The sequence below is a fragment of the Lipotes vexillifer genome, unplaced genomic scaffold (assembly GCF_000442215.2).
Source record: "Lipotes vexillifer unplaced genomic scaffold, Lipotes_vexillifer_v1.1 scaffold1477, whole genome shotgun sequence".
Classification (NCBI taxonomy): Eukaryota; Metazoa; Chordata; class Mammalia; order Artiodactyla; family Lipotidae; genus Lipotes; species Lipotes vexillifer.
Window position 1 is genome coordinate 1,058,396 of NW_006776536.1, and position 12,976 is coordinate 1,071,371.

Below are 12,976 nucleotides of genomic sequence, written 5' to 3' on the forward strand. Positions count from 1 at the left end.
TCTCCGTTCAGGTTTTCCCAACCCTGCCCTCAGCCTGCCTCTTTGTGATGATGTTTTGCTCCAGCCATGAGCTCTCTGGCCTCCCTCTGGCCTCTTCAATGCCTTTCCTCCCACTCCCACCTCATAGAGATCCAGAGCCCTCCTTGCCAGCAAGGGGGGCAGGAACTGCTGGACACTTCTGTATTCACAGTTTTTTTCTGGTCACATACAGGAAGGAAATTCATAAAGATCAGAACACTAGACACAAAGGGATGCTAGCAGTGAAGCCACAACTGCTGGGATCTGCCAGACATGTTTCAAACCCTCTTTCTATTCATTATCTCATTTGATCCTGCCAGGCTGATGCTACTCTTTTGCTGATGAGGAATCCAAGTCCAGGAGAGCTGAAATCACTGGCCATGTGGAGCCCACGAGCCCTGGCCCCAAATCCTGAGCCCCCTCTCTCCAAGAAGCCCTTTATGTTCCCTTTGCTCCCAGTTGGAGCTCCCATCAACCCATCACCTGAAGGCACCCACCTTGCCTGATCCCACATGCCTCCCTCATCTATGCCAGGGTAAGGAAGTGGCCCCTTGAGCAACTGTCACGAACACAGCTCCTTGGAGAGTTGCCTGCTGGGACACAGAGAGCATGAGGCAAGGGGCCGGGACCCAGGATGGGTGAGTGTTGATGAGGGCAGCCCAAGGAAGGCCTAGAGATGCAAATGCTGTTGTGGTAGCAGGGACAGTTCTCCCAGAGCTGGCTTCAGCCTCCCTGCTTCCCTGTTGCAGGGACCATCAGTCTCTGTACGCACAGGACACCTGGGCTGCCTCTGTCATCTGCAACTAAGAGCCCCTCGGGTGGGGACAAAGCTGCCACTGGCATTAGGGCAGAGGAAACCCAAGAGGGAGCTGCTGCTCTGGAGGTCGGGGCCCCTGTTCCAGCCACCCAGCACGCGCCCAGGGCGACCTGTCTGTCAGCCCCTTCTCTCCTGCTGGGTATCAATCTGTCCACCTGCCTCTGTGGCTCAAAGGCCCAGGGTTGCTGTGACTCTCCCCACCTCACTCCCAGGCCCATCAGCTCTCTGGGCCCACATTTGCTGGCTGAGATGGTCCTTCCATTGCCCCCACCCCACCACTGTCTTTGGCAGTCCCAGCCTCCAGGGAATGTCGATGTTGGAGTTGGGAGGCCACGAGGGTCCCAGCTGCCTGTGGAAGGCCGGAGAGAACAGCTACGTCCATCTGTGTCCTCAGACTCCCATGCCAAGCCTCCATCTCACCACCCACCCCTCCGCCTCCCCCTCCCCATGCTGAAACCCCTCAGCCCTTTATTCTCCAACCTGGGTTTTGCCCACAAGGCCCCAGGTTTCCACCAGGTCCAAGTTGCTGGGGACCATGCTGTGCTTACAGCCCGGCCTCAGTGCCCAGACAGAGGGCAACCAGGCCCTTTCCCCAGTCCTCTCCAGAGAAGCTGGTATTCGGGAGGCAGGGATGCTAGCCTGTGGTATCTGTGGTTGCCATTCCATCTACTCCACCCGCCAAGCTCCCCCACCAACCCTGGCATCTGTTCTGGACATGTTACTTGGATTCCCAGTCCTTGAGTCCTGTCAACAACACCTCTTTTCTTCCAATGAGCATTTTTTGTGGGGATGTGTGGGTGAAGTTGACACTGTCCCTGACCCCTGATGGAATGCTGGAGTGAGATAAACTGTGCCCCCCTCCAAAAAAAAAAAAAAAGATATGTTCAAGTCCTAACCCCTGGTATTTGTGAATGGAAAAATAAAGAAATATATTTGCTGAGGTAATTAAGGATCTCAAGATGCGATCACCTTGGATATAGGGTGGGCCCTCAACCCAATGACTGGTGTCCTTCTAAGGAAGATCACAGACACAGAGAGGAGGAGGCCAGGTGAAGACAAGGCAGAGACTGGAGTTAGGAAGCCCCAAGCCAAGGAGCGCCAAGGGTTACCAGTTGCCACCAGAAGCTGGCAGGGAGGCATGCGAGAGATTCTCCCTCAAGTCTCCAGATGGAACCAACGCTGCTGACACTTTGATTTCAGACTTCTGGCCTCCAGAACTGTGAGAGAATAAAGTTCTGTTGCTTTAAGTTGCCAAGTTTGTGGTCATTTGTTACAGCAGCCCCAAGAACCTCATACAGAGGGTTTGAACCCCTACCTGCACCAAAGACACTGAGCAGAGGGCCACGGGGTCTGGGGGCAGAGCAGCCCCGACCTGGGGGTCAGATGAGGCTTCTCAGCCATGGCCACACTTGACATGGGCCTGTAACCTCGCCAGGAAGAGACAGGGACATGGGAGAACCTCACAGATAAGGTCCAAGGCAGGACCATTCAGTGTTTTCAGTGCCCAGTTAACTGGCTGGTGGGGCCTCAGCCCAGGGAGGGGGGCTGTAGATCAGGGACCTGGAGTAGTGATTGGGGTGGGCGCAAGGGCTGAGGCCTTGAATGGCGGGGTTGGGGCAAAGAGGAGAGAAGTAGGAATCTTGCCTAAAAACCAGAAAGATCTGGATGACCTGCTCAGCGCCTGGAAGGGCTGCAGGGAGGAAAGGGGGAAGGGGGGATCCAGGTGGGCCTTGAGCACCAGGCCACCTGAGGAATCTTCAGGGAGGCGGATATCAGCTCAGCCCCCCAGACTGAGAGCATCTCGGAGGGGCAGCAAGCTCCCCATTAAGGGAGGTGTGTAAACAAGAGTGCCTGGGGGACTTCCCTGGTTGTCCAGTGGTAAAGAGTCCACCTTCCAATGCAGGGGACGATCCCTGGTCGGGGAACTAAGATCCCACATGCCGCGGGGCAACTAAGACCACACGCCACAACTACTGAGCTTGGGTGCCTCAATGAGAGCACCCGCGTGCCGCAAAACTACGGAGCCCACGTGCCCTGGAGCCCGTGTGCCACAACTAGAGAGAGAAAACCACATGCCACAACTAGAGAAGCCCAAGCGCCACAACGAAGAGCCCGTGTGCCGCAACTAAGACCCAACACAGCCAAAAATAAATAAATAAATAAATATTAAAGAGAAAAAGAATGTAAAAACTTATTTTAAAAAAAAGTGCCTGGGAGAGACCTCAGCCCCATACAAGGCTTGTTACCGGTGGCCCTGAAGGGCCCCTTTCTGTCCTAAGACCCTATACGCTGCCTGACTGGGCCCTCACCCCAGCAGCCAGTCTCGGACCTCCCCTCCCCACTCCAGGAGTCCATTTCCCTGAATTACTCTGGCCCAAGCCAGCCATACCCCCTTTCCTGCCAGACTCTGGAACCTCCCACCTGTGAAGACACAGATGCCATTCTTTGAGACCCAGAATTTGAGAACGACAGGCAGATTCTCATCACCCCCAACCTCCCAGAAGAAAGGCTGGCCCTCCTGGGCCTCAGAGTCCCAGCTTATCTCTGGGGACTCCCCTCCCTCTGGGGGAGCAACCACTGCTGCCCCCTTTTAGTGTGTATTTCCTTCACACTAAGCATCTGACATCTGTTAACCTCCTCCACAACCCTCAGAGGCAGGCAGTACACAAGATTAAGAGCACCAGAGTTGCTGTGGGACCTTGGATAATTTTATAACCTCTCTAGGCCTCAGTTTCTTCAAATTGCAAAATAAATGTAACTGCCTCCTAGATGGGTTACAATCTGGAGTGCGGCTCCATAAGTGATGGCTCTTATTATCATTTTGAGCCAATGGGGAAACCAGCCCCAGTGTTGACTGCAAGCCTCTTTTGCCCCATTTACCTGCTGACATTTATAAGCCCCTACGTTTTCAAGTGGATGCTGGTCTGAGGGCCAATGAGTGAGATAGACCCTACCCTCAGGGGGCTCACAGTCTGATAGTGAAGGCCAACTTATGACCAAGTTACGAGGCGATGTGATAAGGGAGTACAGAGCACCATGGGAGGGCAAAGGAAGGGTGGCCCATCCAATCTGAGGGGGGAGGGCTTCCTGGACGAGGTGACCTTTAAGACCTGAAAGATGACCAGGTATAGGCCAGGCAAAGGGGGTTGAGGAAGGCATTCCAAGCAGAGGAAACTGCAGATACCAAGGAGCTGCAGTTCTCTGGGCTGTAAACTCCGTGAGAGCAGGGAGGGGGTTTCACCTGATCAACCCTGCACGTGCAGCACCTGGGAGGTGCCCATAAGTATTTGTTGAGGAAATGAAATTCACCTGGGGAGGGGAAAGGAGCAAGACGGGGCTGTGGAGGTGAGAAAGGACTGAGCAGGGTCTTGTGGGTCCCAGGAGTTTGGACTTTATCTTGAGGGCTTAAATGCAAGTCAGAAGGAATCCTTTTGCTAGAACAAGAGGGTTGCGGTGGAGATGGAGGTGGGAGCATATCTGGAGGCTTTGCCACCCACGTGGGTACCTGGGCTCCAGTCCCAAGTCCCTAGCCTGCTGACCTGTCCAGCCCTGGGGCCTCCCTCCACGGGCCCAGGCTTTCCCTTGCCCCCTCTTGTCCCTGAACCCCGGCCTGTGCCCATCCAGGTGCTGCGCCCCACCCCTGAGCATAGCCCCAGACCCTGAGCCTTTGTTCCTACTGTCAGTCCTGCTGTGGAGGTAACAAGCAGCGGGGGATCCCCCTGTCTTTTGCAAAAGGTTTCTTGCCACTAGGGTTCCGACCTAAGAACCTCAGTTTTCCCGTTTGTACAATGAGCATTCCTTGTCCTTCCTCTCACAGGCTCGCTGTGATGAGCAGTGAGATGGTGCATCTGAAATGTAAAGCACGCTAAATACACGTAGTTTTCATTTTTTCCTTTCACCATTATGGTAGTCAGATGTATTCCTGAGAGAAAGACTGTAAAATACTAGTAAACAGAAAAAGGAAAACAAATGTAATTCCCTGAAGTCCCACTGCCCAAGGGGAACATCTTGGTTTCTGCCTCAAGTGTGTGTTGTGACCATTCCAAAGGGAAACCCAGCCCCGGAGGAAGCGTGGGACAGGTCAGGCCAGCCCTCCAGGCTCAGGCCTTCTTTGAGGAGGAAAGGTTATATGGAAGCCCGTCAAGGCACATTTATTAAGCGCCCACTGTGTGCCTGGGCTGGACCGGGAGACAAGCCCTTCATATTTAGTGAGAATGTTGATTTCCCAGAAGGTTTGTCACTAAGGGTGGGATTGTGCCAGGGGACACTGTGAGGTTCAGAGCGGAGGCTCCTGAGGGCTGAGGAGTTGGGAGCCTCTGTCAGAAGTTCTTCAGAAACAGTCTGGTACCTCCAATCCAGTTTGGCCTACAATGTCTGACACCTGGGAAAATTATTGCTTTCAAAATAAGGAAAGAAAATCCAAGTTAATATTTTATCTCACACAAATATTTTGACAACTAGTAAACTGCACGTCAATATAGTGTGATACAGAATTCTATTTCTGTGAAGTATGGACCTATTTTGTGTGATGTGTTGTGTTGTGGGATGAGGCCTTCAGGAGAAAGAGGCCCTTGGGCCTAGGAAAGTCTTACATGTCCCTGGCCTCCAAGTTCTTTCCCCAGACCCGGAATTGCCTTGGCTCATCCTCTTCTGGGGGGTGAGACCAGAAAAGTGCGGGCACCATCACCAAGAAGTCACTGTTAACATAGGACAAAAGGGTTTCCCTGGTGGTGCAGTGGTTAAGAATCTGCCTGCCAGTGTAGGGGACATGGGTTCGAGCCCTGGCCTGGGAAGATCCCACATGCCACGGAGCAACTAAACCCGTGAGCCACAACTACTGAGCCTGCGCTCTAGAGCCCGCGGGCCACAACTACTGAGCCCATGTGCCACAACTACTGAAGCCCACGCACCTAGAGCCCATGCTCTGCAACAAGAGAAGCCACTGCAATGAGAAACCCGCACACCGCAATGAAGAGTAGCCCCGGCTTGCCGCAACTAGAGAAAGCCCGTGTGCAGCAATGAAGACCCAACGCAGCCAAAAATAAATATATAAAATAAATAAATAATAATAAAAAATAGGACGAAAGAACCACAGGAATGCATCTCCCAACACCTCCCACCCCTGCCCCAAGACCCTGAGATTCGATTGAGGCTACCCTCCCCCAGGATGCCCAGGGAGAGGCGTCAGGGCCTTATGGGAGTAAACAGGATGTGGGGCAGCCGCAGAAAACATTTGGAGGTGGTGGCAGGTGTCACCAGCAGGCCTCTGGCTGACACAGAGCCGGAACAGTCCTGGCAAGATGAAGGGGCATGAGCTCAGGGCTGGGCACGGAGCCCAGGAAGGGGTCAGGTGGGGCTGGGCGCTGCCCACCTCCAGCTCCACCGTGAAGCCTACTGTCAGGACACTGACCTCCTCCCCCTGCCACCAGCTCTAACTTGTCCTGCCCACCCCTCAGAGCCCAGTGCGTCAGAACTCCAGAAACCATCCATACCCACCCCCTCAAGGGAGCCTGGGATAGAGTTGGCATGGATGCTTCTGTGGGGGAGGAGCAAATGACTGAAGATTCTTCTTCAGGCTAATTCTTAAGACTCTGCTCTTTCTTTTTTTAGCCTGGGAGGTGGCAGAGTATTTTCTCTAAATGTCTCAGTAAGCCAGAAATCAGGTCAGATATTTTTGTTGTATTTTCTCACCCATTGCTTTGGCCTTTTGTCTAGCCCTTGCCATCCCTCAGGCCACACACTTTAAGCTTCAGCCACGATGCCCTAATAACTCTTCCCCAAACACAACAAACTGTTTCTTGCCTCCAAGCTTTTGCTCAGTGCAATTCCTTTTGCCTGGAATGCCCTCTATTTGCTTCTCTCCATGTAAACTCCTCTTCTGTAAAGCCTTCAAAACCCTCTCCTGTAAAGCCTTCCACGATTGCTCCAGCAGGTCAGACAGGCTCCTCTCCCACAGTACCTGGACGCTCCCTCTAGCACATCACATAGAGTGTCTTTTCTGGAAGTATTTCCTTCCGTGCCTGTCCCTACTGGATGCTGGCCACGTGAAGAGTAGAAGCTGGTTTTTAGTCACCTCTCAATCCTTCACGTCCAGCATACAATAGGTGCCTTGGCAATATTTAAAAATCACGAACCCACACTTACGGCTTCCCTGGTGGAGCAGTGGTTAAGGATCTGCCTGCCTATGCAGGGGACACGGGTTCAAGCCCTGGTCCAGGAAGATCTCACATGCCGCAGAGCAACTTAACCCAAGCACCACAACTACTGAAGCCCGCGCACCTAGAGCCCATGTTCTGCAACAAGAGAAGCCACCACGATGAGAAGTCCGCGCACTGCAGTAAAGAGTAGCCTTTGCTCTCCTCACCTAGAGAAAGCCCGTGTGCAGCAACAAAGACCCAACACAGCCAAAAATAAAAAAAAAAAAAATTTTTTTAAAAAGAACCCACATTTATGAAGGCCTTCCATGCCAGGCAGAGTTTTCAGTGCATTACATGTATCTAAGACTCCCAACACCCCTACAATGACGGTTACTTTATCAGCCCCAAGTCTACGTATTCAGAAATGGAGGTATAGAGAGGTTAGGAAATGTGGCCAGCAAGACATGGAAACAATCTAAGTGTTTGCCAATGGATAAATGAATAAAGAAGATGTGGTAGATATTCACAAAGGAATATTATTCAACCATGAGAAGGAAGGAAATCTTGCCACTTGTGACAACATGGATGAAACATGAGGGCATTATGCTAAATGAAATAAGTCAGACAGAGAAAGACAAATACTGTGTGATATCACTATGTGTGGAATTAAATTAGCCAAACTCATAGAAACAGAAAGTAGAGTGGTGATTACCAGGGCCTGGGGGAAGGTGGGGGTGGGTGGAAGACGCTGGTCAAAGGGTACAAATTTCCAGTTATAGATGACTAATTTCTGGGGATTCTAATGTACAGCATGGTGATTATAGTTAACAATCTGTATTATATACTCGAAAGCTGCCATGAGAATAAATCTTCAATGTTCTCATCACAAAAAAGAAATGGTAATTATGTGATGTGATGCAAGTGTTAGTTAACATTGTGGTCATTTTACAATATACAAGTATATTAAATCAACCCCTTAAACTTACACAATGTTATATGTCAATTATATCTCAATAAAACTGGGGGAACAGTTATTTTTAAAGAAACAGAGTGGTTTCTGACAAATTATAAATAAGACCTGATGAAGGAGTTCATGTATTTGATGCTCGTACAATTTGATTGTCTTAAGTGTGGCTTCTACTTTTATCTGGTGGGGGATAAGTCAATTAATTGTTCTGCTAAAAAGAGAAAGAAAGAAAGAAAAAAAAGAAAGGTACAACAGACACTGCAGAAATACAAAGCATCCTAAGAGACTACTATAAGCAACTCTATGCTAGTAAAATGGACAACCTGGAAGAAATGGACAAATTCTTAGAAAGGTATAACCTTCCAAGACTGAACCAGGAAGAAATAGAAAATATGAACGGACCAATCACAAGTAATGAAATTGAAACTGTGATTAAAAATCTTCCATCAGGGCTTCCCTGGTGGCACAGTGGTTGAGAGTCCGCCTGCCGATGCAGGGGACACGGGTTCGTGCCCCGGTCTGGGAAGATCCCACATGCCACGGAGCGCCTGGTCCCGTGAGCCATGGCCGCTGAGCCTGCGCATCCAGAGCCTGCGTGTCCAGAGCCTGTGCTCTGCAACGGGAGAGGCCACAAAAATCAGAGGCCTGCATACCACACACACACAAAAAAATCTGCCAACAAACTAAAGTCCAGGACCAGATGGCTTCACACGTGAATTCTTTCAAACATTTAGAGAAGAGCTAACACACATCCTTCTCAAACTCTTCCAAAAAATTGCAGAGGAAGGAACACTCCCAAACTCATTCTATGAGGCCACCATCACCCTGATACCAAAACCAGACAAAGATACTACAAAAAAAGAAAATTACAGACCAATATCACTGATGAATAGAGATGTAAAAATCCTCAACAAAATACTAGCAAACAGAATCCAACAACACATTAAAAGGATCATACACCATGATCAAGTGGGATTTATCCCAGGGATGCAAGGATTCTTCAATATACACAAATCAATCAATGTGATACACCATATTAACAAATTGAAGAATAAAAACCATATGATCATCTCAATAGATGCAGAAAAAGCTTTTGACAAAATTCAACACCCATTTATGATAAAAACTCTCCAGAAAGTGGGCATAAAGGGATCCTACCTCAACATAATAAAGGCCGTATACGACAAACCCACAGCAAACATCACTCTCAATGGTGAAAAACTGAAAGCATTTCCTCTAAGATCAGGAACAAGACAAGGATGTCCACTCTCACCACTATTATTCAACAAACTTATGGAAGTCCTAGCCATGGCAATCAGAGAAGAAAAGAAATAAAAGGAATACAAATTGGAAAAGAAGAAGTAAAGCTGTCACTGTTTGCAGATGACATGATGCTATACATAGAGTATCCTAAAGATGCTACCAGAAAACTACTAGAGCTAATCAATGAATTTGGTAAAGTTGCAGGATACAAAATTAATGCACAGAAATCTCTTGCATTCCTATACACTAATGATGAAAAATCTGAAAGAGAAATTAAGGAAACACTCCCATTTACCATTGCAACAAAAAGAATAAAATACCTAGGAGGGCTTCCCTGGTGGCACAGTGGTTGGGAGTCCACCTGATGATGCAGGGGACACGGGTCCATGCCCCGGTCCAGGAGGATCCTGTGTGCCACAGAGTGGCTGGGCCCGTGAGCCATGGCCGCTGGGCCTGCACATCCAGAGCCTGTGCTCCGCAACGGGAGAGGCCACAACAGTGAGAGGCCCGCGTACCACAAAAAAATAAAATAAATAAAATAAAATAAAATACCTAGGAAAAAACCTACCTAGGGAGACAAAAGACCTGTATGCAGAAAACTGTAAGACACTGATGAAAGAAATTAAAGATGATACCAACAGATGGAGAGATATACCATGTTCTTGGATTGGAAGAATCAATATTGTGAAAATAACTATACTACCCAAAACAATCTACAGATTCAATGCAATCCCTATCAAATTGCCAATGGTATTTTTTACGGAAGTAGAACAAAAAAATCTTAAAATTTGTATGGAGACACAAAAGACCCTGAATAGCCAAGGCAGTCTTGAGGGAAAAAAATGGATTTGGAGGAATCAGACTCCCTGACTTCAGACTATACTACAAAGCTACAGTAATCAAGACAATATGGTACTGGCACAAAAACAGAAACATAGATCAATGGAACAAGATAGAAAGCCCAGAGGCAAACCCATGCACCTATGGTCAACTAATCTATGACAAAGGAGGCAAGGATATACAATGGAGAAAAGACAGTGTCTTCAATAAGTGGTGCTGGGAAAACTGGACAGCTACATGTAAAAGAATGAAATTAGAACACTCCCTAACACCATAAACAAAAATAAACTCAAAATGGATTAGAGACCTAAATGTAAGACTGGACACTATAAAACACTTAGAGGAAAACATAGGAAGAACACTCTTTGACATAAATCACAGCAAGATCTTTTTTGATCCACCTCCTAGAGTAATGGAAATAAAAACAAAAATAAACAAATGGGGCCTAATTAAACTTAAAGGCTTTTGCACAGCAAAGAAAACCACAAACAAGATGAAAAGACAACCCTCAGAATCGGAGAAAATATTTGCAAACGAATCAATGGACAAAGGATTAATCTCCAAAATATATAAACAGCTCATGCAGCTCAATATTAAAGAAACAAACAACCCAATCCAAAAAAGGGCAGAAGACCTAAATAGACATTTCTCCAAAGAAGACATACAGGTGGCCAAGAAGCACATGAAAAGCTGCTCAACATCACTAATTATTAGAGAAATGCAGATCAAAACTACAATGAGGTATCACCTCACACCAGTTAGAATGGGCATCATCAGAAAATCTACAAACAACAAATGCTGGAGAGGGTGTGGAGAAAAGGGAACCCTCTTGCACTGTTGGTGGGAATGTAAATTGATACAGCCACTATGGAGAACAGTATGGAGGTTCCTTAAAAAACTAAAAATAGAATTACCATATGATCCAGCAACCCCACTACTGTGCATATACCCAGAGAAAACCATAATTCAAAAAGACACATGTGCCCCAGTGTTCATTGCAGCACTATTTACAATAGCCAGGTCATGGAAGCAACCTAAATGCCCATTGACAGACAAATGAATAAAGAAGATGTGGCACATATATACAATGGAATATTACTCAGCCATAAAAAGGAATGAAATTGGGTCATTTGTTGAGACATGGATGGATCTAGAGACTGTCATACATAGTGAAGTAAGTCAGAAAGAGAAAAATAAATATCGTATATTAACGCATGTATGTGGAACCTAGGAAAATGCTACAGATGAACTGGTTTGCAGGGCAGAAGTTGAGACACAGATGTAGAGAACAAACGTATGGACACCAAGGGGGAAGCCACGGGGGGGTGGAAATGGTGGTGTGATGAATTGGGTGATTGGGATTGACATGTATACAATGATGTGTATAAAATTGATGACTAATAAGAACCTGCTGTATAAAAAAAACACTAAAATTCAAAAATTAAAATAAAAAGAAAAAAGAAAGAAAGGAAGGAAGGAAGGAAGGGAGAAAGAGAGAAAGAAAGAAAGGACTTCCCTGGTGGCCAGTGGTTAAGAATCCACCTGCCAATGCAGGGGACACAGGTTTGGGCCCTGGTCCGGGAAGATCCCACATGCTGCAGAGCAACTAAGCCCATGTGCCACAACTACTGAAGCCCACACACCTAGAGCCCGTGCTCCACAAAAAGAGAAGCCACCACAATAAGAAGCCCACGCACTGCAACAAAGAGTAGCTCCCACTCCCCACAATTAGAGAAAGCCCGTGTGCAGCAATGAAGACCCAACGCAAGCAAAAATAAATAAAATAGAATAAATAAATTAAAAGATCTCCTTGTTAAAAAAAAACTTTATGAAAGAAAGAAAGAAAAGAAAAGAAAGAAGAAATGTGGCCAAGAACAAACACTAGCAGGTGGCAGAGGTGGGATTCAAACAAATGAGTAACAAGTGGTAATAATAATAAGTAATGAGTTGATGAATGAATAGATGAATAAAAGGACTGAAAGAAGGAGAAAAATCAAATAAAGAGGGATGTCCTCAGGATTGGGGAGGAAGTGCTCCCCCTCACATGTGAAGAGAAACCTTTGATCCAAATCTTTTAATAAAGAAATATATTCTTCCTTCTCCCGCTCCCTCTTATTACTGCCTCCCACTCAGGAACTGAGAACTGGCATGTAAAAATAGCAAACCTGAAGGAGTGTGAAGGAAGTGCTCAGCAGAGCACCCCACCAGGAACTCCACTCTCATACCATGTCATCCACTCCCGATTTCTTGCTCATCCTTCAGGGCCCAGTTTATTTCCCTCTCCTCTGTGAAGCCTTTGCCAACCCCCAGCAAGTAACAGAAACCCAAGGAAATTGGCTGAAGCAAAAGAGGGGGATTTATCAAAAAGATCCAGTGTTTCAAGCCATCCCAGGACATCAATGCAGCCAGATGTCCATGAAGGACAAGGATCAGGGACAGAGAGATTATCAGGAGCCCTAATGGCTCTCCGCCTGTGGCTCAGCTTCCTTCTTCCTTTTGTGCGGTCCCCCGTTACGGGGGAGAACGGCCACCCACACCCATGCAGTTAACATCATCTTTAGAGTTTCAATATGTGCCACATTCTCAGGGAAGAGCTCTGATTGGCTGGTGTGGATCAGGTGATCAGCCCTGCTCCAATCCCCTTGGCCAGGAGTGCTGTCACGTGGTACAAATATGACGGCTGGAGGCCTGCCCTCAGAGAATGAGGGGAGAAGCAAGGCACCCAAAAGGTGTCTCTACTGCCTGCTCATTCATCACCCTCACTCTTCTTGCGGAATTAATCTCCTCTGTCTGTGCTTACTGCTCTTCCTTCACAATTCCATTTAAGCTCTGATCACGTTCTTCTGCTCGCTGTCTGTATTGAATTGGTGCGTGTGTGCCTATCCTTGGGCACAAGCCCACAGGAGGGCTCCAGCTTGCCGTATAGACTGACCC

The 12,976-nt window shown here is 47.8% G+C and overlaps 1 protein-coding gene across 1 annotated transcript in view; it reads right to left on the reverse strand.

Moving 5' to 3' along the window:
- SYT12 (synaptotagmin 12) overlaps window positions 1-4,345 on the reverse strand; it is a 29,097-nt gene extending 24,752 nt beyond the window's left edge. Inside the window, exon 1 of the mRNA XM_007450448.1 lies at window positions 4,341-4,345. The gene's annotated coding sequence lies outside the window, so the exon portion shown is untranslated. The remainder of the gene's footprint in view (window positions 1-4,340) is intronic.
- Between the last annotated feature and the right edge of the window lie 8,631 nt (window positions 4,346-12,976).